Here is a 26258-nt window from a genome sequence, read left to right as displayed (position 1 = left end):
CCCCGCCTTCTTGTTACACGGAGGTGCCTGGCTACAGTTCCCACCGCTGGAGAAGCCCCGGGGGGGGGCAGGGCCCCCGCAGAACTCAGGCGCGGTGGGGAGGCACTTTGGCAAAGTTTGCAGCGCACCGAGCCCCGGGGGCCCCCCAAACACACACACAGACCCCCCCCAAAAGTTTCCGGGCAACTTGAAGACGGCGCTTGGAAGAGGAGCGAGCGGGGCCGCTCGGCACCCTGCACCCGCGGCCGAGCCTCGCCCGCCTGCCGGCCCACCCCCTCCCCGAAAGTGCGGGGCTGGAAGAGGGACCCAGCCGGAGCGCCCGCCGCCTCTCCCTCCCGCTCCTGCAGGCGAAGTTCTACAGCGCCATGCAATGGCTCCTGCGCTCCCTTCACTCTCCTCTCCCTGACAGCCTGCCTCGCAAACGTCATGCGATGGATATTTAATTATCCGGTATTTTTTAATCACGCAGGCCCGGCGCGGCGGTGCCCGCAGGAGCCCCCCGAAAGGGGCAGAGGCGCCCGCGGGGGACGCACTCGGGCAGGACTGGCGCGCGCCCTGCTCGGGGAAAAGCCCCAGGAAGAAAAAACTCCGATGCGCCCCCTTCTCCCCCCCCGGAAAACAAGACATCAAATGGGGGGGCCTTTGTCTCTCCTTACCTTCCCCATTTGTTTTAAAGCCCGGCGGAGGAGAAACTGGCGCACGTCAAGCCAGCGCTGCCAAATATTGTGCTCAATGAATAATGAAGCGGAGCCCCACATGATTGACTTGATCATTTGCTCGGGCTGCGCGGGGGGGAAGTGGCCGAGGGGAACTCTCCCGATCGGCCACTCCGGCCGGCTCTGCTCCGTCCTGGCCGGCCGGCCGGCCGGCCCGCCAGCCCGAGGACGGGGGAGGAGGGGGCTCTCCTCGCCCGCCGCCCTTCTGGTTGGAGAGGCTCCCCCCGCCCGCCCGCCCCCCTCTCCCTGTTTGTGTGCCTGCGTGTTGCTCTCCCGCTGATCGCGATCAGCAGCATCCAAGACATGCCCGGCTCGGGCTTGGACTCCCCCCCTCTGGTAGGTGAAATGCATTGTACCGCTCCGGCGGCTTCCCATTGTCGTCTTGGCACAATTCGCGGCCACGAGCTGGGTCTTGCGGCAGGAGCTTTGATGAGCCCGGCGCGAACCCTGCGCGGAATTATCTACAAAGAAGGGGCTGCCATCGTCCATTTTGCCCCCTCCCCCGCCCAGGCGGCTCGGGGGCGGGAGAGCGGTTAACACCGAGCAGTTTGGGGCATGACCTTGAGCCCGGCGAAGCACTTATCCAGAGCCCAGCCGGGCCACCGAGGCAGCCCCTCGCCGGCCACCGCCAGCGCAGCCGCTTCGGATACACGCAGAGCTCAGCCTCTCCCTCCCTCGCCTGTCATCTCCCCTAAACAAATCCGAAGATCTCTCCCCATTGAGGCAGGGAAGGGGATACGGAGGGAGGGAGGGAGGGAGGGAGGGGGCAGCGTTTCAGCATCGCTCCTTACCTGCTCGGGAAACTACTTCAAGTGGGTTCTTTGGGAAACTCCAGGGGGATCGCGGGCACCGGCAGGATCGCGCAGCAGCCGTCCGAGGAGCTCCGGCGCTTAAGAGAAGTAATCAACGAGAAAGTGACGTTGATCCGCACTGTAACCTTGTGGCGTATTTAATGTAAATAAGCAGTTATGTTGCCAATCGCGCGCGTGCAAACACAGAAAGGTCTTCAGCGTTGCATTTTGATGCTTTCCATTAAGGCTGACTTTATTTACATACACTGTTTAGGGGAAGGGGGGAGGAGAGAGGAGATCAGGATGGTACGAAGACAATACTCGTGCCAAATGATTATGAAAATATGATTTTAATTAATCACGTAGTAGGCAAGGAAATTAGCATACGGTAATTAAACTTCCAGGAAAAAAAAAGGAAAGAAAGAAAGAGAACGCCATGGAGGTTCTCTGCCTTATGGGTCTGGTGTAATCACGACATTTAGAGATAGAGATAGAGATTTAGACCCCCCCCCCCACCCAGCCCACCCCCACCCCTCCGTCCAAGACTTTATCATCAAGCAGATAACTTTTGGGGAAAACAAGTTTAACGAGGTTTTTTAGGCGCAGAGGAAGGCTGAAGAGATCCGAGGGAGCCAAGCGAAAGAAGGTGGAAAATTGGGGAATAGGTTATGTGTGGCTAATAAAGCACAAGAAGAGAGGAAGGGGGCAGCAGGGGGGTGAAAACGGAGTGGGGGCAGAGAGACACTGAATAATGCAATTATGGATTCCGTGTCCCATAGCTGACAAAAGCAGAGTGCCTCAATAGACTCTTTGTGGTGGGATTATATAATGATTGTGGGGTAATTATGGGAAAAAAAGAGATTTAGTCATAATAAAAAAAGTATCAAAATACACCCGCTTCTTGTAAAAGGAAAAGCCAGCTCACGACATTAGGGCCATGTTAATAGGAAGGGGGGGGGAGAGAGAAAGGCAGGATCCGAAAGGGCTGACAAATAAAGAGAGACTGTGATGCGCATGATTAAGAAGAGATGGAGACAGATTGATTATTCAAAATGCCGAGCCACAGGGACACTTAAAACATTGATTCAGGTAACTCCAGTTTCATCTCCACTGAAATGAGTTCCCTGAAGATGACTGGCATACATTTGAAAGCAGTTTACGCCGTTAAAAAAAAATAAAATAAAAAGCAGAAACAACATCACAAGCAGGAATCATGTGGCATGAATGCAAAAGTCCATGTCGTGGGGGCAATTCTCAGGAAGAAGCCCGCTTGTAGGTGAGTGTGGAGGGAGGTGGTTTGGATGACCTCTCCCAAATCTTCCCATCATTTATTCCCCTCTTATTTGCAGGGGAGGGGGCTTTTTGGAAGGTGCTTCTCCTGCTTCCTAGGAATGGGGCACCTTTTTCACCCAACAGCCTCAAAGTGGAGATTTTCAGAAAGACACTGGCAAGCTTCACTCTCATGCCTCCCTCTCCCCAACTTTCCCCGCAGTCGCAGAAGTGGGTGGGCAAGTGGAGAGGAGGGCTCCTGCCTCAGCTCCAAAGTTGAGGAATTTGCTCTGCACTTGGCAATTTCATGTGTCGGAAATTCTCTTTGAACCAATTCCAAAATGCACTTTTTTTCCTATAGAAATTAGCATAGCAATCACATCAATAATATCACTATCACTATGGGAATGATAACTGGAGCAGTGGGGGTGTTCTTTATTTCAATTCTTCATGGATCAACTGATTATATTCCCTCGCCTTTTGAATTTGTTATTGTAAGTCAAGTGATTCTTTATAAGTGACAGCCCTGACAAAGAGAGGAGGATGGGAAAGCAGGTCGAAAGGAAGTCGCCATATGGACTCTGAAAAAAGGCACTTTTTGAACAAGATAATGGGAAAATGCATGTTGCCTTTTAACCATTCACAGCCTCACACAACTGCTATCCATACGTGTGTGTGTGTGTGTGTGTGTGTACACATGCACACCAAATGCAAATCAGTTAGTTCCTAGTTAATTTTTGGGTATTAAAGCAAAAATGAACAGGTAAGTCATAACTCTGAACCCATTTGGCTGATTGGTCTACATAACCCAGCATACTGCCTTCAGTTGTTACCAGTACTGAACACCACTAAAAAATTTTTTGTGTTGTGTGCAACTGCCAGGGGATATGCATGCTTCCTGCCCCCCTCCCAGCACTAACTGCCAGAGTGTTTTATTTATAAACGTGCATATGGTGCTTTACCCAGGAGAAAAGAACAGTTCCCTGCCCTGAGACACTTACAATAATCTCAGCCTGCCAGCTTTTAAAATGGTGTTAGAGATCAATGAGTCAACCACTGTTCAACTCTAATTTTTTTTTTTTTTTTGCTAATGCCCCATAAAGTAAGTCACTGGTATATCTAAGCCAGCGATGGTCTACTTCCTTTCGATCAGGAGAGTCACACTGATAAGTTGGGCTCTCACATTAAGAAAGCTTAGATATTGTATTTCTTGACTTGGAAGGCACACCATTATAAAATTTGAGAAGCCTTATATCTCTAAGGGCACAATCCTAACTTGTGCTGGAACAGGCAAGCCAGGAGGCCAGCAGCGGCTTAGCCAGAGGCAAGGGGAAACCTCTGGGTAAGGGCTGCTGGTGCCTATGGGTCTCCTTGGTCTTGCGCCACCTCCTGAGGTGGCACAAGTCCAAGGAGAGTGGAGTGACTTGAAGCCACTCCCATTCTCCCTGGGAATGGGGGTTGGGATCTGGCATTACTGCCGGATCCCAGCCCCGCCTCCTGCTCCCCGCCCGTCTCCCTCCAGGGCCGCCCATCGCCTGTCCTCCCCCCACCCAGGAACGCCTCCCTCCCTCCTCCTCCCCGCCCCCCATGCCTACCTTTCGTCCTTACATTGGCTCATTCGAGCCAGCCTGGCTTCCTTCCTAGGAGGCACTGGCCTGGCTTCCTCCTGAGGAGACGCAAATGTGCTTTATGGCACGTTTGCGACCCTCCCACGCCAGCCCAAGGGACTTGGGCCAGCATAGAGCGCAGTTAGGATTGCACCCTAAATGTCTGTGCAAACAAAGTTAGCATTGATGAAAACCTCTGGTCTGACTGTCTTAGCTAATAATTATCCTTAGGCAGCTACACTATACACACTTTCCTGGGAGTAAGCCCCACTGAACAGTGTGGGACTTACTCCGTAGTAGGCAGCATAGGCTTGGGCCAATAATCATCCTGTCTTCTCTGACTTTTCACATCCTTCCTTGGGAATGAATTCCTTGGGTGGATTACAAATATCAATAGTGTACTGCAATGGGAGAGGAAGATTACCCAAGTTTGGAATCAAGCACTGACTAGAGGAAAAACTCAACTGAGGATTTTTTTTTTAATTGAACATTCAGGATCTGCCTGGTTTAGTCACCTTCCCACTGGAAGAAACAAGAAGATGGAGCAGGACATTTATTGGAAAAGGTAAAGGTATGTCACCTTTCAGCAAAAATCCTTTAGTGATGATTGTATTGATCTGGTCCAAATCCCTCAGCTCTGACTTGGAATTGCAAAGAAGACTAGTGCTAACAAGGAACAACCTCCAGGGAAAACACACTCCAAGTGAGGACCTATCTTGCATGTTCACTAACTAATTCTTGTTCGATCATAAAAATTTCTGAGGGCCCAATCCTGAACAGTGCATGCCGGCTCACCACCGGTGTGCACTGTCGCAAATGTGCCATAAGGCACATTTGCAAGCCCTTACTGCAGACCCAGCATTGGAGCTAGCCCAGCACGAGCCCGCACTGGGCCAGCTCTGGTGCCTGGCCCACATTTTGCTGCCCAGAGGTTGCCCATACTGCCTGGCAGCAGTGAGTAGGGGGGGGAGGTGGGGAGGAGGTGCTCCAGGGTGGGGGGAGGCAGGGAAGGTGGATAGAGGGTGGGAAGGAGGCGGGGCAAGGGAGCAGGACGGGAGGGGGCAGGACCGGTGGAACTCAGCTCCTCCAGATCCTGAGCTCCATGTGGAGTGGCATGGCCTGACATGTGACTCTCTGATTCTGCACTGGCTCAAGAGCCACCGCAGAATTGAGTAGCCCCATTGTGGGGCTACTTCCCTTACGGGGGAAGGGGATGAAAGTCTCCTTTCCCTGAGGAGCCCCTGTAAGCTGCTGGTTGCACGTTGGATGCTAGGGTAACCATTTTGACATTGTGGCAGCCCCGCACTCCAGGCAGCTCAGAACTGGGCTGTAAGTCTGAACGTGTGTCTGAAGACTGGCTTAAGTCTTGTTTGCCAATCTCTACTAGAAAGTGGCAGCCTGCAGAGGATAGAAAAGTAGATGTTCTCAAAGAAGGAAAGTAAGTGTAGAGAAACAGCTCTTACTTTACAACTTAGCAACTCTATTCAATGTAACAGCTATTATCAGGCAAAGCAAGGCAAGGGGGGCCCACGGCATTCTTATTTTCAAGGTAAGTGAATATGAGTTAAAGTTAACCAGATTAAAGTGATATAACCTCTTTCCAAGACACTTTGGTTGCTTGAAGAACATATTGCTATATTTTATTTACCCCCCCTAACCCAGCGGTTCTCAAACTCTCAGGGAGTTTGAGCCCCGCTGTAAGTTCTTGCAAGGGAGGAGGGAGGCAGCGATGCAATTGCCAGAATTGCATCACTGTTGAGGGGCTTGCTTAGACTTACCAGAGACTGGAACAGGCTCATGGGCGTGCAGGGAGCCCCACACCAGCCTCCACAGGGCCCCGGAAGCATACAAACTATCAAAATAAGAATCGTGATCCACTTCTGGTTTCACGACCGAAAACCAGAAGTGAGTCATTTTAAGTGCGTGCTTCGGGGGGCCCTGCGGAGGCTGACACAGGGCTCCCTGCATACCTAGGAGCCTGCTCCAGCCTCTGGTAAGTCTAAGCAAGCCCCTGCACCCCTCCAAAGTGATGCAATTCTGACAATTGCATCACTGCCTCCCTCTTCCCTTGCAAGAACTGACAGCCGGGCTCAAACTCCCTGAGAGGGTGCAGAGGCCAGGGATCTCTGGCTGGGGCATTGTGACGCCCCAGTTTGAGAACCACTGTCCTAACCCTTTCTCAACTCACCTGAGCTAAATAGAAAGGTGACCCTGTAATCAAATAGGTTTTTTTTTACCAATACAATTTTATGCCTTTAGGAGCATGCAACTCTCAGTGCTTGCAAAAATACTTCCCAAATTTCTGAATGGGTAGAAAAGAATGAGCCAGGAAGGATCCTGTCTGATCCACAGGTGGCACAGTAGGAGATGAAATGGCAGAGAAAAAATCATATAACCATGAACCAGAAGATTAGTATGGATATATGATGGCTATTGAGGTAGTTGGCATGGTGGAGCCCAAGAAATATAGATTCACAGAACCAGTTCTAACACAACAGGGTATACCCTAAAGAATCCTGTACTCAGATACACATGAGAAACTGATGTCAGAATTCACTGTCCATGTTTTTGCAAGGGATGATCTCATGCTCATGAGATTATCCTGGGAAAGTAATTCCCACCTGTTCAAGATGAGCTTAGACAATGTTTTCCCAAAGCCATCATGTGAGAGCAAAAAATGTTTACACTGTATTCTAGAATCTGGAAAGTTTCTAGATTTCATATGAACTAATATTTTTACCTGTCCAAAGTGGGAATCTTCAGTGGCTCCACTTGCCATGCAAAATATCCAGCAGACCAATCCTATTCATATTTTCTCAGAAGTAACACCCACAGAGCCAAATGGGATTTACTCCCATGTAAAAATGAGCCCATGGTCGCAGGTTTCAGAACTCAGCAGAGTGCTGGGGTCCCCCAAATGTCTACATGATTAGAAAATAGAAGTTCAATGTATACCTGTACCATATCGTTGTTTTAGGCCATAATCCAGATATTCCATTCAGGCCCTAACCCCTTCCCTCCCCTGCCGAATGCAGCCATGCCACTGAAGTGTACACTGTATCCTGCAAGGGGGGGAGGTCAGTCCCAGTGGTCAGTCCCAGTGGTCTCTTCTGGATTAGTGAGTATTAGTCCCCTTACCTGGGGGAAAGCCTCCAGCACCAAACAAATCTACTCAGACCTGCACCAGCACAAGTCATAGTGGACTTGAGAAGGCAGATTGAGGCCAGGGACAGGATATCAGTGGTGCTGCTGCCACTCATACAACCCCTTTCCTGCCCTCGTTCCACCACTACTATCTCGTCTACTCTTGTGGCCTCCCCATTCCGCCCCTGAGCCTCCTCATCCCCCTCACTTTGTTAACAGCACAGAGGGGGATGGAAGGTCCACTGGCAGGTCTCTGCCACCACTTACAGTGGCACTCCAGCTGCTCTCAAAGGCGTGTCGTGTTTGCAATCTCTAAAGTGCCTCACACTTCCAGAATGCTATTTACAGTAGCATAACAGCAGCCTAGGATTGGGCAGACACACCCAGCGGGCTGAGAATATGAACTTTTACTGAATCAGGCCATCAGTCTATCTGTCTTAATACTGACTGACAGCAGCAGGTTTTGGCAGGGTCAATTCAAGCCCTACCTGGACATGCCAGGGACTTCACCTGGGACCTCATACATGCAGAGCTGATGCTCTACACTCTTTCCCAATTATGTGTGGTCAGTGGAACACTTGTCCTTTGTCTCTTCTTTGAATGGCAACTTCCCACATTCTTCTCTGAAAACTCCTTTTGAAAGTTCCCATGTTTCAAAAGCAGCTTGACACAGGGCACTGCTGTGAAAGGGGGGCAAATTAAAAAGCCTTGCTGGGAATAGTGAAAGAGTTGCAATTCTAGGGATTCTGGTCTCAGTCTTTCAAGGTTTAAGAATTGCCTACATTAAGGATGTATGTTACAAGAACACTTGTTCTCGCACTCAATTTCTATTGCTTAGCAATAGTTAGAGGCTTTTATTAGACAAAACAAAGACACTTGAAGCCACAGATGGTAGTTACTACTTATAGACCCCATCTTTCATACATCGTATATATGAATGCATTGCACAGAAGAATCTGATATAAGGTTGCAATGTATAAACACTACAGCTGTGTACATACCACTTGAGAATATGGATTATTAGAGGTGGGGAACCTAGGACCATTAAGCTGGTTTTTGAGTTGATTAATCAACTGCATTTTAACCAATGAATGACTCAACTGAGTTTAAGTAAAGTTGGATATTACCAGACTATCAATCTAAGTACCTTTCTGATATATTGAAGGAAACATAAGGTAGTTTATGATTCAGTTTTTTAAAATGAACACTTGTCGCTAGAAACAGGAGTGTAGTCAAAAGAAAGTGGAGTGGAAGCAGAGCTCTAAGACTACTCCTACAGCTGGAACTCTCAGGTGCTGCCTTCAAAACTTTTTATCAGAAGGCCTTAGAAGAAGCATTTGGTTCAGCAGGTGGCAAATTAACACATCTGTAAAGGGGCATATATTTATGTATGTACAGGCCCAAGAGCTGCCTAAGAGATGGTATACAGGTTGAATCTCGGTATACAGGTTGAGACATTATTCGCGAGGGTTTTAATTCCAGAATTCACGTGGATGGCAAAAATCACATTAAAGCAAATCCATTTAAAACACAATGTCCCTTTGCTAGGCAATTTGAAAACAGCCTTGCTGACCTTTGCGATGTAAGACAGAGTCATTAGGCAGACAATCCATCAATGTCTCTCTCCAGGTGCTTAGAAAGGCTTCGCTCTGAACCAGCGACCCCTGGCTTCGCTCTGAACCAGCGACCCCTCCCTTCACCCAGAGTGCAGCACTGGGGAGGAATGCAAAGTGATTATCTTTCTTTGGATGCAAAGGAATGCAAAGTGATTATCTCAGGGGGAAGGGAGGAGTTGCTTACCCTGGAGTAAAGCTGGAATAAAGCTGTTCTAAGTGCCTGGAGAGAGAATGATCGATGGATTGTCAGTCGGCTACCCTCTCTCACATTAATGAGGCTATTGTTAAACAACTTTTTTCCTTTAATTCAGCCATTTTCAACCACTGTGCCATGGCACACTGGTGTGCCACGAGTGGTTCACAGGTGTGCCACAGGAGTTTGGGGGAAGGTCATTTATTAATAGGGCCAATGGGAGATATGAGCCCCCACTGGCAGCATGGTGTGCCTCATCAATGAAAAACCTGGTGGTGTCCCTTGACCATTTTAGTGCCTTGTCAGTGTGCCGTGAGATAAAAAAAGGTTGAAAATCACTGCTTTAATTGAAAGGGCCCTTCTAATCGCGTTGAGATAAACCACAGTAAAAAAATCCATTGATAATTAGGATATACCTGTATAGTAGTTCATGTTACCTGAAGGCTACAATCCTAGACAAATTTATTTGGGAATAAATCCACATTGGACTTACTTAATAAATCCACACTGGACTTAATTCTGTGTAAATATGCATAGGCTAGCACTCTAGTATATCTTCTATAAGTACTGTATCTGGAATTTTCTAAAATTCCATTTTAACAGTTTTCATATATTTGTTTTAAACTCGTATTAAAATCTACTCAGAGTTTGGAATGAAATAAGCTAGTTCTTTAAATGAATTGTAAAAATGTTTCAAAACAGGAATAACAGACAGAAGAAGAAAACACTCCAGTGAAGGTATTGGGCAGAGTAATCCAAAGTCTCTTGCGCCAACTCCTAAGCCATAAAACACAATTACAGCTACTTAACAACCAGCTAGGCCAGTGCAAGGAAGTGTGCTGGCCTGCCAGCACCAGATCCTGCCCTGGAGAGGGTGAATTTGTTAATTTGTGCAAGGCAGGCCAGCGCAGGAGATGGAAAGGGATGGTGGGAGGGTGAAACAGAAGTGGAAGAGATGACTGGGAGGCGGATCGGACCCGGGGGTGTGCGTCTAGTCACATCAGGGGGGGAAATATTCCCTTCCTCTAAGTTGTGCTCCAGTCTGTGCCTATCTTGCGCTGGATAGCATGCAGGCCAGTCAGCCTGCCTGTTTCAGGGCAAGTTAGGATTGTGACCTAAATCTATTTTGTTGCATAGTGTACAGAGCCATCCCTAGAAGGGTGTGAGTCTGGAGCAACTTCACCAGTGCCAGGGGAGCCCTATTATGGTCACATATTGATCATGAAAGTATGGGATGAAGGGCAGCTTCCCTAGTTGTCCTACCTAAGGGATGGCCTTGTTGATGGGGCAAGTCTATGGGGCCTTGGCTGTGGGGAGTGACATGACGAGTTTCTGGACTTCAAAATATACCACTGTGTTGGTGATTAGAAGGAAAGAATTTCTTTAATCACTTCCTTCTTAGAAACATATAAGTCTCAAAATGAGTATGTGTCTTGAATTCTCAGCCCCACTAATTAAAATTTTTTTCACCAGTTACAATGAAAGCCAGGAGTCCTGCTTGGTTGGAGTTTGTCATATTAAATTCAGAACACTCTGAAGATAACACTGGTAACTAGAATCTAGAAGGATCCAACTAATGATAACTTTAAGAAAAAAGTTAAGAAACAGCTCCACTGCACTGGATCCAGAGTGTCTGTGTGAGGCTTGGCACCCGACATGAACGCTCTTACTTCACTGCCAACCTTTTGGTCAGCGGTGAATTGAGCAGCCCTACTGTGGGGCTACTTCCCTTACCTGGGAGAAAGGGACAAATGGCTGCCGTTGGTGCACAGGATGCGGTGGCAGCTGTTTTCAGTGCCACTGCATACCACAGGAGCTCAGGATTGGGCTGTTGCTTAGGAGTAAGCCCCATTGACTATCATTGTTAAAAGCATATACACAATAGTTTGTTAAAAGTACAGGTCTGTAACATTCCCCCAAATGCAGTCACATAACATGGTAGTATCAAGTCTAATATATGAAACAAAATATTGAAATGAATGGGGACCCACCTGAAATTGGCTCACAACCAACCTAGTGGGTCCCGACCCACAGTCTGAGAAACACTGCTTATAGTATCACAATGTAAACAAGGTACAGAGTATTACAGCAAAGTGGTAAGCGCCATACATAGCTTCATTACAACATTTCAAGTGTGTCTTTTATAATGTGAATGAAAACCTGTAAATGTTATAACAGTCTTCATTCTCAAACTGAGTAGGTAACAGGGTTAAAGAATTTAATATATTGTTTTCACAAAGATCTTTTTTAACAGCAAAAACACTGAACCAAGTATGATTAACAGAAGACTGGGAATTCATGTTCACCCTAGCCTTGAAATCAACAAGGCTTGCTTCCAAATAAATATTGTTAGTATTGGGCTGCAAATCTTTCCTCTTCTCTAATGCTCAATATCACTGTCAATGATATATTTCTTTTCTTTTTTGAAAAAAATGATTATACCATTATTATATACAAAGCATCTTATCTGATAAGTGAATTTGTTCATATAGTCAGATCATCTCAGCCTAGAATAAACTCAGCCTTTCGGGTGTGATTTATGAATGCAATTGTCTAATTCTAGAGCCATCAGTTTTTTTGTTTTTGTTTTTTTAAAAAACCTTTAAGGAAAACATACTTTCAACATCACTTTGAATGACAAGGCCTGCAATCTTCAAACAATATTTAATGATGCTTTAATCCAGGGATTCTTAACCAGTATCCTTTCCCCTTGAGGGTAAGTGAACCAAATGATGGGGGTATGGGACTCTGAACAATTTTTAAAAATGTTGGTAATTATTATCACCATTATCAATAGAGATTGAAGCATTCTGTCCTAGCTATCCATATGCACAGTGAAGTAAATTCAAGCTATGTACAAGCTCGTACATCTTTCCAAGTCATACTGATACCTAATAGGATCGGTGCCAATGACAACTTCAACAGTCAGGCAAAGGGGTATAAGGACATATTGGGCAATCTACGGAAGGCCCATAATCGTAGAAAGGTTAAAAACTCCTGCTTCAAAGAGTGTCAACTTTTTTCTGTTGCAAAGAAACTTACAGAGTCACAAACATATTACATATAAATAAGCATACAATAATTACTGGGGTTTATTTGCAAGTAAAATGTATAGCACTGGAGTGTCGGTCACATGTACAGCTAACAAGAGGGCTTCTAAAGTATCTGCCAATTCCTATTTCTCTAAAATAAAATTTGAAAGCTCAAAGTCCTGTGGAAGGCTCCCCAGAACTCCAGCACTGGCTGGAGGTAAGTTTAAAAAAAAAAAAAAACCTCCAGTCCCCAGCAGCAGCATGGTCCTGGGGATCATGCCACTGCCTTCCCCCACCCCTTAAGGGGCCAGAGGCAGGGCTTCTCAGGCTGGGGCATCATAATGCCCCAGTTTGAGACCCTCTGGGCTACATGAATAAAGAACAATGTGCAAAACTACAGAAAATTATGTCCATGCAGTGGGGACAGACATCTCTCAAATGCCAAAAAGGTAGGACACTGCTGAAATTTCATAATAAGTTCAATACATCTATCAACGAAGATTTGAGGTTATTGCCTGTTCTAAAAGGCAGATTCCTGGATGATCCAAAGCTACAGAGTATTATAACACAAGTAACATATGCAGAAGATTGGTGCCTGCCCCACAGAACTTACAGTCCAAATGCTTTTCAGTAGTCAGCCTATTTGCTTGAAAGAGGCACAATGTCTGACACATTGTAAACATTTTAAATAAGGCTTTGATCCTGCATTCAGCAACATGTGTGCAAAATCCTTGATAGTCGCACAGGCGATTTTATTTTTCAGGACTACACATCTATGTGTCAAACTTTTATTTGGCTGCAGCATTACTCTGTGATCACATTCCCCCTTCTGTTTCTCTTTGCAAATATCTGTGGAATGTTTGATGAGATAGGAGGGTTTGTTTTGTGCATTACTTGTTCATCACTGCATAAGTGCACAGGCTAATCAGAGCTGGAATACTTCATGCTCCTTGGTGGGAACACTGCCATTCATACAAGGAAATGAATTATTTTCCACCATCGCTAATCAAGCTGCCAAATAGCTAACAATTTGTAGGAAACCATCTAGCTAACTATCTCTGATTATGGTGATATGCCAAAAACTGGGACTCATAAAATAGTAGAATCTTCATATCAAAACAGCCAACCATATTCTCATCAGTTATCCGCAACCTTTTCTGTATAATGGACCCAAGAGCTGAAGAAATAAATTGATGAGAGGAGCAGGGCAGGAGGTCTGGTCTAGAGGGTAGAGCCTCCATTTGCCTGAAGATAACATCCACAAGGTCGCCAGTTCGAGGCCACTGGCACTGTGCGACCTTGAAGCAGCTGACAAGCTGAGCCGAGTTATTCCATCTGCTCTGAGTGTGGGAGGATGGAGGCCAGAATGTGAAACCAGATCAGAAAGAAACATCTGAATGTTGTGGTTCTTGAAAGATAGAACCTTCTTTCAATTGTAAAAATCCCTACGGGGATTTAAATACCCTGCCTATGTAAACCGCCTTGAATAAAGTCTTGAATAAAGACCAAGAAAGGCGGTATATAAATACCTGTATTTTTATTATTATTATTATGAGAGGACCACTGTCACTCTAAACCAGTGATTCTCAAACGTCTCTGTTTCTGGAGTCCTTTACACTCCTGAAAGAAGTCTCAGGAAGCTCCACAGTACCAGTCCTTGAGCAGAGTGGCACAGTGCTGAGCCCAACGTCAAATACTACCAAAGAACTGGAGGGAACAAGGAAGGACAGCCATAAACAGACGAGGAGGGAGAGATGCAGACAAAACTGGCAGAGGCAAATGGCAGTCACTTACAGCTGAAGACCTTGAAGGGGTCTCAGGAAGCTCCAGGGCTCCTAGGAGCACAGTTTGAGAAACACTACTCTAAACCAATTTTGTAGCTTTTCTTTAACACTCTCAGTTTTAGGAAGACATAAAGAATCAATACTGGTAAATTTAAGCACCTGTTGTACAGGCAAACATAAATCAACTGTTTCATCCCATACCTACAAAACTATGTTTCCATGTCAAAATAGGTTACCAGGCAATTTCAGAAAAGTCTTCAACTTCCCACCATTGTCAGAATGAGCTACTCTTTATCACAACCTGGTCTCTCCTGGAGGATCTATAACAGCAGCAAAGGCTAGGTAAAGGTTTAGAATGTTAGCCCTCTCTGATCGAAAATAAAGTTGGGTTCAGTGGAAGTTAACATTAACAATGCACGAGCTTGAAGAAGAAATTAGAAACATGAGTCTGTGATAATGATGATATTATCACGCTGGCAAAAAAAGAGAGCACTCTCAAATGTCATAGAAAGAAAATGGAGGAAAGCATCTGAACTCAGTCTTTTCTTCTCTGTGATAAAAATGCTAATTAGCGTGGTGCTAACAAGAACCTGAATTTGAAAAGCACAAAAATATTTCGTGAGATGGTGGTTAAGGAACTGAGCTCAGAGCCAGGATGTTTCCAGTTCAAATATCAACATGAATTTAGGCTGCAATCCTAGGCACAAATATCTGGGAGTAAGGCTGCAGACCTATACACACTTACCTGGAAGTAAATCCCATTGTACTCAATGGAACTTAGTTCTGAGTAGACATCAAAGGTTTGTGCTGTAAGTCCCACTGAAATAAACAGGGCTTGTTTATGAGTTCACATGCATAGGATTGCATTGTTAGGTACTTTAGACAAGCCACTACATTCAAACTCACTCCCCCCCATCTGTGGTGTGGTATTAATTAATACCACCCTATTCACAAGGTTGCTATAAGGGTTAATAAGAAAATATTAGCAAACCACTTGGAACATCCTAAAGAAGTATATAACAGCTAAACATTTTTATAGAATACTTGGGTAACTCGTACAATACATGGTATATCATCTGATCTCGCTGTCCTCTCTCTCAGGGAGAAAGGTGGGGTAAGTAAGTAAGTAAGTAAGTAAGTAAGTAAATAAATAAATAAATAAATAAATAAACCCTTCCCCAGACCTCCAAACTCTCTTCTCTCCCATCTCCCCACCTGCCTCCATTCCACTCTACCATCCAGGCATTCACTTACTTACTTTGCATAGTAGTAGCAGTAGTGGGCTGCTAACCTAAAAGGTTATTTTTTTCTCTCTCCCCACTAGCACCTAGCACACAGCTGTAGATTTGAACCAATGCCAGGAGCACTGTAAACATAGTTTCTTTCAGCAGTTTTCTAGGCACCAGAGGGAGGGAAGAGAGAGACCTTCCCCTATCCCACCATTTCTCAATGTTTGTCCCCTACTTTACCAGTTTCACATGGGACACCTATTGGAAGTACCACTGGAAGAGGCGATTATGTGATCGCCAGTTATTTCTGGATTGGGAGCCCAGATGCAATGCAGCAAACACTGATAATAGATGGACGGGGGGGGGACGGACGGACGACTTTTTTGAGCTTATGAAAAGCGCACACAGGAGCTCTGCCCACTGAGCCGAGCTTCCTACTGCTGCTCATTGTGTTGCATTCCTGGTGTCACTGCTGAGCTGTGGAAGTCTGGGGGCCCCACAAGTACCACCAGAAACCACGTCAAGTACCACTGGTGGTATGAGTACCTCGGGTTGAGAAACACTGCTCTATTCCATTTCAGCCACCACCAAAGCAGCAAAGAAGGTAAGTAGATGGATGAGTGTGTATGAAAGAGGCTGTTGATTGATGGGACATCTTCCTTCTCTGCTTTAATTAAAATTTGATCTTACGAAAAACTTTCCAGGGTGTAATGCTTACCTCATATTTAAAGCAAGCATTACAAGACACCAAAACCCATATGTCCAAGCTGGAAAATCCAAGTTTTGATGGCATCACTCATTATGGGAAAACCAATATGCACTACAGTTACCTTGCGTACCCCAAGCTAAGCTTCATCTGGATAAATCAGATGAAGGATTGTGCTTTACATGTGCTTGGGTTGCTCCCATATGCAAGCAAACTTTGGTGGTAACTCTGGGTGCCATTTACTGGGCAATATATTCAAAGGTCTCAACCTTTGAATTCCAGTGACTAATATTAAGTTATTCTTATATTCTTCTCTCACCCCAAATGTCCAGCAGAGCAAACGTCCCAGCATACTTCCATGAAAATTCCTTTCCAGTCATTTCCAGAAGATTACTTCTAGCTAAAGCACTGATAAAATATTGTACTGCATTACCTTTTATGGAACCAAACTATTCAGGGTGGTAAAAACCAAGACAGATTGTAAAGTGCTCCAAAAGGACTTTTCTGGATTGAGTAAATGGGCAGCTAAATGGCAAATGCAGTTCAATGTCATAAGTGTAAAGTGATGTCAACTGTGGAATTTGTTGCCACAAGATGCAGTGATGGCCAATGGCTCGGATGGCTTTGAAGGGAGGATTGGACAGATTCATGGAGGACAAGTCTAGCCATGATTCCTAGTCATGATGGCTATGCGCTACCTCCAGGTTCAGTGTCAGGATGCCTCTAAATACCAGCTGCAGGGAGAGACGTTTGCCTTTCTCCCTTGATTGTGAGCTTCCCACTGGGTCACAGTGGGAAACAAGATGCTGGACTACATGGATACCAGAGATCTTCCTAACATTCTTCTGACTTCTCCCTCTCTGCTGCACCAAACAGGGAAGATGCAGCTATTGGAGGCCATATAGTAATACAACATCAGAGAAGCAATTCTCTAAGGCTACATACTTATCTGAGAATAAGTCTCAATTAATGCAGTGCATATATGTGCATTGGGCTGAGCTGTAAAATATATAGCACCATAAAGAGCCAGCACAATTCAAAAGGTAGACGATTATTGGATAGAGCAGGGGTGTCAAACATAAGGCCTGGGGGCTGGATGCGGCCCGCGGAAGTTTTTTATATGGCCCTCAGGCTTTCAGCTGCTGTGTAGTGCTGAGGTGTTACTTCTGGGGCAGCCCACATGAAAATTGGGCTCTCCCATATCTTGAAATATGATCAAGATTTGTATTTTCTCTTTTGTCATTTGCAGCTAATGAGTTCCTAAGTGAGAAAAAAGTGTTTATTGTTGGTTATGACCTGTTTAATGACATCACTTCTTGCCTAATAACATCACTTCCAGCCCTCAGCAGGCATCATGAATGCTATGTGGCCCTCTGTATGAAATGAGTTTGACACCCCTGGGATAGAGGGTATACATGCTTGTTGTGGCCATCTTTCTGTGTGAATGCTTGTACAAAAGAAAAATATGGCATCAGGTCCAGAGACATGAATTTCCAGATTATGGTTCCATTTAGTTCTTCTGTACCTTGCAAACTCACTCTGCCTGAATTCTTGGGACATACATACAACCAGATATTAAAAGGTAAAATTTGGAAACATTATGCTGGTACCTGCCAAATTTTATCTTTACTATTATTTTTTTTTTCTAAGCTCACACTTCTTCAGAAGGACTGAAAGGAATCAGAAGCCAATATTGTTGCTTCTGAGCAGCAATATTTAAGACAAGAAGTCTCCAAAGGTGAATGTAGGATTCCTTTGTTGTTCTGCACATAATATTTTTTTCCTGCCTAATACTGTGCACAGCTTTTTAAATACAGGGTCTTAACTGCTTCATTCAATTAATTAATGTTTTTAAAGAAATATACCATCTGATCCCAAACCTCAGCAGATGCACAAGTAGTTGGTTTGTTCCCATACACTTTTGTTTTTCCAGAGAAAGACTAAGAAAGGTTTCAAAATAATTTAGTTCCATACTAGTTAATCTCATGAGGTTAACCACACAGCAAGGGTGTTTCTTATACCTAATTATTATGCAATTGTTATATTATCTGTAATATGAACCATTGGTTCAGTGAAAAACAGCATCCAAATTATTGTCCCGTCATGCAAAAGATTAATATTTGATAACAGGGTTTATTTTCCAGACAGAGAATGTGAAGTTTTTGGTTCCAATTTTCAGTCCTATCTCTCAGTAGCATTAAGTTTATCTGAACGTTCTGTGCAAAGATTAGACAACATTTCTCAGGTCTTTCCAAAAAAGAGAGAGAATTCATACTTGATGTTAAAAGTGTCTCTTTGTTACCCTCATGAAGTCCTCGATTCCCATCATAAAATATCAAATCCTTTTGGACTTGCCCAGAGTTGTGTCCAATGGTTGTTAGGGACTACTGGGATACCTGCCATGCTAAAAGGTCACCTGTTTCCCCACTCAGTTCAAAGGTGGGAACAGTACAGCAAAAATCTGTAGCCAAAATTATGACTGAAAGAACCTGGTACAGACAGTTAAGACGCAGATGCTTGTTCTGCAACCAGACTTTTTGCAACAGTGCAGCATCTTATTTTCAACAGACTCCATCAAGTTCCTTTATATCTTTCTCAAAAGTACTTTCTCCTTTATAGGATATTCTTGCATACTGTTCTATAATGATAGAATTGCAATATCCTATCTGCATATAGTAAGTGTCTATGTAGCAAGGAAGCTATGCTGCCAGGACTTAGCCTTCCTAGTTTTGACCTGCTTTCATACAGAATATTAGTCAGGGTCAAGCTTGAGCAGAAAAGAGAGATGACATGCAGAGTTTTTGACAATTCTGGGGAATAGAGCTCTTAAGCTTGAGTTAACAGTTTGCTGCAGTTAAGAAAACAAATAAGAGAGCCACAATCCAGAGAGACATCAAGAGACATTCCTGGAGAAGATATGTGGAGAAGCTCCTTATTTTCACATTACTGAAAATAAGGGTTTACCAAAAAGGTATTCCTCCTCCCCCCAAACCATGGTGGTATTATTCCCGATCTAAATTTCATGCAACAGATCCAGATGCAGAGATGTGAAGGAGACTTTCCCTTAACTAGACTCATGGTCAAAGGCTTAAGGCAGGATTTCCCTACTTCAGAAAATTCCTGCACTGGATCTCTTTCATCATTTTCCACTATTCTTTTAAGAATAGCCAATATATGCCCAAGTGCCAGGGCAGCTGTGTCCTGTTGTGCAGCTTGTGCACTGCACAAGGGCACCACTGGCGGTCCTAGAGGGGGGCAAATGGGGCAAATACCCTGAGCGCCAACCCTCCAGGGGCGCCTCTTGGGCTCACCCCCGCCCCTGCCCCCGAGGAGTGCCCAGGATCGCTGCGGAGAGGCAGCTTGCTGCCTCTCCATCAGCGCCTCGACGCCAACGGAGCTGCTCCCTCCCCTCCTCCTTTATAGAAGGATAGGAGACAGGCACCCTAGAAAGGCACTGATGCTCTAGGGCACCCATCTCGTCTCCTCCTATAAAGGAGGAGGGGAGGGAGTGGCCCAGTCAGCACCGAGGCTGCCTGAGAGGCAGCTTCCGGCTACCTCTCAGGAGCACTCCTGGGTGCCCCTGCTCCGCTTCTGAGGGTGACCCTCAGAGGCGGAGGGGAAGCAGCAGGCGCCTCCTCTGTTTGGAGAAGCGTGCTGCTTCCCAGGCCCCCACAGAGCCTTCCGTGCTGCTTGCAAGCGGTGCGGAAAGCTCCGTGGGGGCCTTGGCTGAATCCTCCGTTCCCCCTTGTTTTCAAAGAGGGAACGGAGGAGGCAGCTGCCTGGAAGTAATTGCGGTGACGATGACGTCACCACAATTACTTCCCGGTCAGGTGTGAGGGGGCACAGAAGGGGGGCAAAACGGGGTGGGGGTGGAAAACTGGGGGTTGTCCCGGGCGCGGGGACCCCCAGGAATGCCACTGAAGGGCACCACATCTAAGAGGGCACCATTTACATCAGAATGAGGAGGAATGCTGCAGAACATGACTTCTGGCAGGGAGCACCTTTCTCTAATGCTCACAAAGGTGCCATTTTCTAATTGCACAAAGGTGCCGTATGGACTAGCAGTGACCTTGCCAAGTGCTTCTTTCCATATTGCTTCTTCCTCAACAAAAATTTATGGTAAAGAATCAGCCAAGACACCTACTTGAGATCAAATGAAAATATTCCCAGGTCAGAAAGTAAAACTTTAGAAATTTCACACAGCATACTGTGAAGAATCAGGTCTATTATGTCATGACAAGTAAATTTTGTCAGTTTGATATGAAAGACTCTATTTTAGATGAAGGAAAATAAGCATTCCACTCTAGGGGCCACCTTTTGACCAACCCTGATGGGTTAAGTCAGTGATAGCGAACCTTTTGGGTTCAGCATCTCAAAAATTCAGAAATGCCTAAGGATCCAATCCTATCCAATTTTCCAGTGCCGGTGCAGCTGTGCTAATGGGGCATGCACTGCATTCTGTAGTGGGGATGCAGTCACAGAGACCTCCTCAGGGTATAAGAACATTTGTCCCCTTACCTCGGGGCTGCATTGTGGCTGCACTGGTGCTAAAATGTTGGATAGGACTGGGCCCTAATTTGCCTCTGCTGGCATGTCAACCCACCCCCAAAACAAAAGAGAAACAATTCTTTACGTAATCATTTATTTCAAAATTACAGTCCACTCAAGTATGTTGCTATGTATGCGTATTATATAAGGAAATGTCAAATATTTACAAAAATGAAATATGAGGAAAACAAACTCAGTTGTTGTCGGGTGTTGGTGAACGCTGGTGTTCATCCAAAACATTGTGGCATGTCACCTTTGATGTGCATGTCATAGGTTCACAATCACTAGGTTAGGTTCTAAAAAGAAGCAAAGCTAGAAGCTTGTTTCTTTTTTCCCCCTTGATTCCTACTGAAAGAAGACAAGGCTCTGCTGCATCATCTCCAACTTGGAGATGTCTTGGCAATAAGGCCATAGCCATTTAGGAGTGGGCTGAACAAGGATTTTTGAAATCCTAATTACCTAATCCTAATCAAATTCCTAACCCCTAATTACCAATTTTTCCCCCTATTCTCAATCCCACCAATTTGCCTTTGGGTTTAAATATCTGTACCCCCCTACCTGCTTAAAAACTCTGCACCACATAAGAACATAAGAAGAGCCCTGCTGGATCAGACCCAGGGCCCATCTAGTCCAGTTTCCTATATCCCACAGCGACCTACCAGATGCCTCCGGGAGTACACACAAGACCATGATACTTGCATCCTGCTGTCACTTCCCTGCATCTAGCATTCTATTTATGCTCACACACCCCAACAAAGATACCAGATTGAATTTTTAATGCATGGAACCTACTGAATATACACACCTTCCCTCCCATGACAGTGTGGGGTACGCAAAAAAATCTGCCACCCACGGCCAATTCGGACGACAGAAAAAAAATTCCTACCCCATAATGAGCAACCAGCTAATCTCAGACTGTACATACCAGTGGTTCTCACACATTTAGCACCAGGATCCACGTTTTAGAATGAGAATCTGTCAGGACTCACCGGAAGTGATATCATATCATGACCAGAAGTGACAACATCAAGCAGGAACATTTTTAACAGTCCAAGGCTGCAATTGTACCCACACTTATCCAGGAGTAAGTCCCATTGACTATCATTGTTAAAAGAATATACATAGTAGCTTGTTAAAAGTACAGGTCTGTAACATTTCCCCAAATGCAGTCACATACCCTGGTAGCATCAAGTCTAATATATTAAAAATAAAATATTGAAATGAATGGGGACCCACGTGAAATTGGCTCGTGACCCACCTAGTGGATCCCAACCCACAGTTTGAGAAACATGCCCATTATGGCTTGTAACCTGTAATAAAGTTTTCCTCCAGAAATCCGTCCAATCCTATTTTAAAGGCATCTAAGCTGAATGCCATCACCACATTCTGTGGCAAGGAGTTCCACAGGCAAATTACACGCTGGGTAATTAACTCTCCCAACACTCAATTTACACCCCTGGTTCTGGTGTTTTGTGTGCGAAATAAAAGAGCATCCCTCTATCGATCCCCTGCATAATTTTGTATGTCTCAATCATGTCCCCCCTCAGGCGCCTCTTTTCTAGACTGAAGAGCCTCAAGTGCTGCAGCCTTTCCTTGTAAGGGAAAAATGCTACAGGTAAACAGATTTTTACTTTATGCAAAGAACTGAGCTGCCCTAAATGTACAAGTTATCAAACATCAATTATAAAGTCTTATTTAGAGTGGTTGTGACTGGAAACCATCATTTTTGTGACATTTTGAATTTGAATAGAAATCAACACTGGTACCCGGTTAGAGTTAACAACAAAAAAAAATCATCGTTTGGCCCCAGGTTTCCTGTCAAAGCTTTCTATTAGTGATTAAACAAGCTAACATCTGTTGATGGAAAGATCTTTAAGAGAAAAGCACTTGTGCATTCATAGCTAGACAAATAGGAGTTGAACACTGTCAATTTCCCAATGACCTTTTAGAAACAACAGCAACAATGAACAATGGGGCATATCTGCTTACAGATCTGATAAACAGACCAGAAAAAGGCAGTGGGGGTGGTGATAGAACATCATAAGCTGGGGGGGGGGGGAGGATGAGATGTCTTCAAAAGCCTAATGTATTACAAATCCGTGAAGTATACGTGTGACACAACCTAAGAGAACCAAGCTTAAAAAGCGCAGAATCAATAAAAAGCCATTAAAAATCAATCTTTTAGCAACGTATGAGCTGGTTTGCATGTCCTTAGCCACCCTTTTTAACACTAATTCTGTAATAATTCCAAATTGATATGCAGAGAACATGCCAATGTAAATCTATTTGACTACTCCAAAAAAAAAAATTAAGAGCTTAAATGGGGAAAAAATTAGCTTTATAAGGCAAAAATCTGTGTAGAATGATAAAAAATGTTTAGTATGGCTTTTGTTAGTAATTTGGAAGAGATTAAAGGACTAGGCATGAAATTAGGCATGATTTAAATACATGCATTAAAATCACTTCAGATGTTTAGAAACAGGACGATCGCCCAAAAGTCATAGGTTTTAGCCCATACCCCAATGACAGTCAGTGGTATATTATCAAATCAATCAGTAAGTGAAATCTTCAGCAGAAAATGAGTCAGAAGTATATACATCTACATGAAGGTTCATTTTTGTAAGAGTTTGCTAAATTCAAATAGATGGACTGCTTTGTCCTTTAATTTGCACAAATGATTTTACGTACAAGAGGAAAATCTGTAGCCAGCTTCTCCAATTAACCTGATTGCAGGGGGAAGTAATTTAGAAATTGACCTGTTCTTGCTCAGAACTCTTTATTTTAGCCTTCTGGGCATCTCTTCTGTTTGCTTTTTTTTAACCCCTAAGTTCATAAGTTCGTTATCATGACTCTCGACTGACTTCAGATGCATGGGTTTCGTCTCCTCTTTTTAAAAAGGGAACTGGGTATGTTGGGAAACGGAAAAAGAATGTGTGTGCGTGCGCATGTAGTGTTGACTGAATGCTTCTCTATACCAAGCACCATTTTGAACACTAAAATCTACATTTCAGTGAAATCTTTGAGACTAACGTTCTTCCTGACATGCTTGTTTTCTACATTCAAGGGACTTCTGTTCATAGCGAGGAAGTATTCAAGCATGCAATCCTACACCTACTGTTTAAATTAATAATCCATGAATTTTTTACTACTACTATGGTGTTGGTGCAAACTACATTCTGGATGACATCCAAAGTCAGCCTAAAAGACTGTCACCAACAGAGAGCGCCAATAAAGGATGACTGCTCTTGCTATAGTGAAGTGATTAGTGCTGATCCTACTCATGAATAGGTCTGTACTTATCAGCATGCTCAGCATTTGCAGATGCCAAGACCTGGCTCAGAGGGCCTCCTGGATGCAACCAGAAGTGGCTTCCAGTCGTGTCCTGGAGGTGTTCTGAAGATACTGGAAGGCCAGTGCGACTTCTGGACAGCACGGTGTGGCCCCCAAGTGAGTCCCTGAGATGCTGCAACACTAGCCCCGCAGATGTCATTGTCCACGGATTTTGGTCATGGAAAGATGCCCGGCCGATACCAAGGGCCCAATGTACATCCTGATGCACATGATGGAGTTCTTGTATGTGCACTTTGAAGTGTTTTGTTTTTTTAAGGGCATACATTTGTTTTCAGAATGAATGGAATTGAATCAGATGGGGAGCATTTGGTTCCGCTTCTATTTGTCTTGAATCAGATATGACCCTGAATGATAGGGGTTCATTTTAGAGCAGACATTTTTTGATTTAAGAAATGGAAAAATAAGTTTACCTTTACTATTGTCACTGCCACTTGTGCTGGTGGCGGCAAGAGCTATAGTGCACAATCACCTCCTAATGGGCACTATCAAACAGCCATACTTGCCGAGGATGCAGCACTGTAATGGGGCAGCGTGGGTAAAAAAAATAGCTTCCAACGTTAGAAAATGGCAGCAGCAATACAGGGCTCCCCTGGTATCCGCGGACCCTATCTCCGTGTTTCCCCATACCCCATTTCCTTTGTTTAGCTTTTTTTTTTTTAACTCACACTGCTCCAGGGTAATGCCACATTTCAAAGCACAATGGTTATTCTAGATTGCAGAGAAAACAGTAAAAGAAAAAAAATGTATTTAAGAAACATGAAAATGATGAGTGAGAAGTTGCAAAACAAATGAGACTCTATGAATCAATCCAGAAACCAACAGCACCAGGGCCTGAAATGGAAACATGGAAGCCCCTAAAAATGACAAAATTCCAAGCCAATTTTTTAGAGGTGCATACCTCTGCAACTAGACCAGCTTTGGAGGTGAAATATCTAAAGCACTGGTTCTGAAACTTTTAAGGAAATTTACTCCTTAAGTAAGTCTTTGTAGGGAAGGGGCGAGGGCAGCAATCTGATCCCCAGGATCATGTTGCTAAGGGGGGCAAGGGGGGTGCTTTCACTTACTTTAACATAGGTAGGGCAGCTGGAGGCTCCAGGAGGTGCAGAGAGCCCTGCACAACCCTCTGCAGGGCTCCCCAAGGCTTGGAATGCTAAGAAATAAGTGTTTGCAAAGCACTTCCCTCTTGCGAACACATTGAGGAAGTGCTTTGCACTCACTCATTTCTCAATGTTCCAAGCCTCAGGACGCCTTGCAGAGGGCTGCACGGGGCTCTCTGCACCTCCTGGAGCTTCCAGCAGCCCTACCTATGTTAAAGTAAGTGAAAGCACCCCCCCTCACCCTCCTTAGTGATGCGATCCTGGGGATCAGATTGCTCCCCTTGCCCCTTCCCCCACCCCTTAAATGGACCAGGGACCTTTTACACAAACTGGTGGATCACGACCCACCAGTTTCAGAACCACTAATCTAAAGGGTCATTTAGGTAGAGTTCACAATCTAGAAAGCTTCTTCAGGTACATCTATCATCTTGCATGCCTTGAGCAGGACTTTTGACCTTTTCCTTGTAGCTGTAGGCTTCCATGTCATATCTCTGCTTTTAAATTACCTTGAGTTTCAAAAACAGTTTGCTGTGTGACTTTGGCGGGGTGAGCTATTTGATCAACACAAGCCCAAAACCTTGCTGGGAATGCAGAGCTAGTTGGGTATGCAGAGCTAGATTATTTGGATTGTGACCGAAATCAGGAATGCACAAGGGGCTTTGAAAATGGCTTTGTATGTTACAATTTTAACGAGTCTGTGCTACACTCTCCTGTTATCTACCCAATAAAACTTTTAAAGCACATATACATCAAACAATATTTTTGTCCTACTGAAACATGTAGAAACACACCTGAGAGGCAGGGCCAAATGTTTCAGGCTAGTATGTTCACATGTCATAATTACAACATCATATAGACCAGCTACCCTGGAGCTAGAGGGTAATATGTAAAAGGCTTGCATCTATTCTTGGAGTTGGTACATTTCACTGCAGCTGAATAATAATCAAGACAAGAGCAAGGCAATCTTTTATTAATGTTGCAAAAAAAAATTGGCAGGAGCAAACAATCAAAATCTATTTTATGGATTTCATTCTTAATTTATCCCCTTTTACTCCTCTGCTCTTACAGCTGTTTCTTTGTGGAGTATAGCTCATATTTTCTTGCATCCACTAAACTCAGTTGAAGTAAAAGATGGAGGGAAGGAAAAACTTTCATCCGGTGAGGCACTTTATCAA

At 44.7% G+C, this 26258-nt stretch overlaps 1 protein-coding gene and 1 long non-coding RNA gene across 9 annotated transcripts in view; one reads left to right on the top strand and one right to left on the bottom strand.

Moving 5' to 3' along the window:
• The window catches only part of ZNF536 (zinc finger protein 536), a 551190-nt gene extending 549569 nt beyond the window's left edge, over positions 1 to 1621 (bottom strand). For 5 of the 7 annotated variants that reach the window (XM_066636763.1, XM_066636752.1, XM_066636762.1 and 2 more), the window contains exon 1: positions 657 to 876. The gene's annotated coding sequence lies outside the window, so the exon portion shown is untranslated. Of the gene's footprint in view, positions 1 to 656; positions 877 to 1072; positions 1129 to 1507 lie in introns of those variants that run through there. The other 2 variants (XM_066636754.1, XM_066636757.1) reach the window with 2 other exon arrangements.
• On the top strand, positions 716 to 24987 carry LOC136659904 (uncharacterized). 2 transcript variants are annotated; one of them, XR_010794875.1, is made up of 5 exons: positions 716 to 1052; positions 4879 to 4954; positions 17738 to 17825; positions 22183 to 22250; positions 23700 to 24987. It is a non-coding gene; the product is annotated as an uncharacterized lncRNA (long non-coding RNA). The 2 variants fall into 2 exon arrangements; XR_010794874.1 differs by lacking the exon at positions 17738 to 17825.
• The last annotated feature ends 1271 nt before the right edge of the window (positions 24988 to 26258 follow it).

The sequence above is a fragment of the Tiliqua scincoides genome, chromosome 9, assembly GCF_035046505.1.
Source record: "Tiliqua scincoides isolate rTilSci1 chromosome 9, rTilSci1.hap2, whole genome shotgun sequence".
In the NCBI taxonomy this organism is placed as follows: Eukaryota; Metazoa; Chordata; class Lepidosauria; order Squamata; family Scincidae; genus Tiliqua; species Tiliqua scincoides.
Note: the sequence above shows the minus strand (reverse complement) of the source record. Positions and strands in the feature narration are given on the sequence as shown.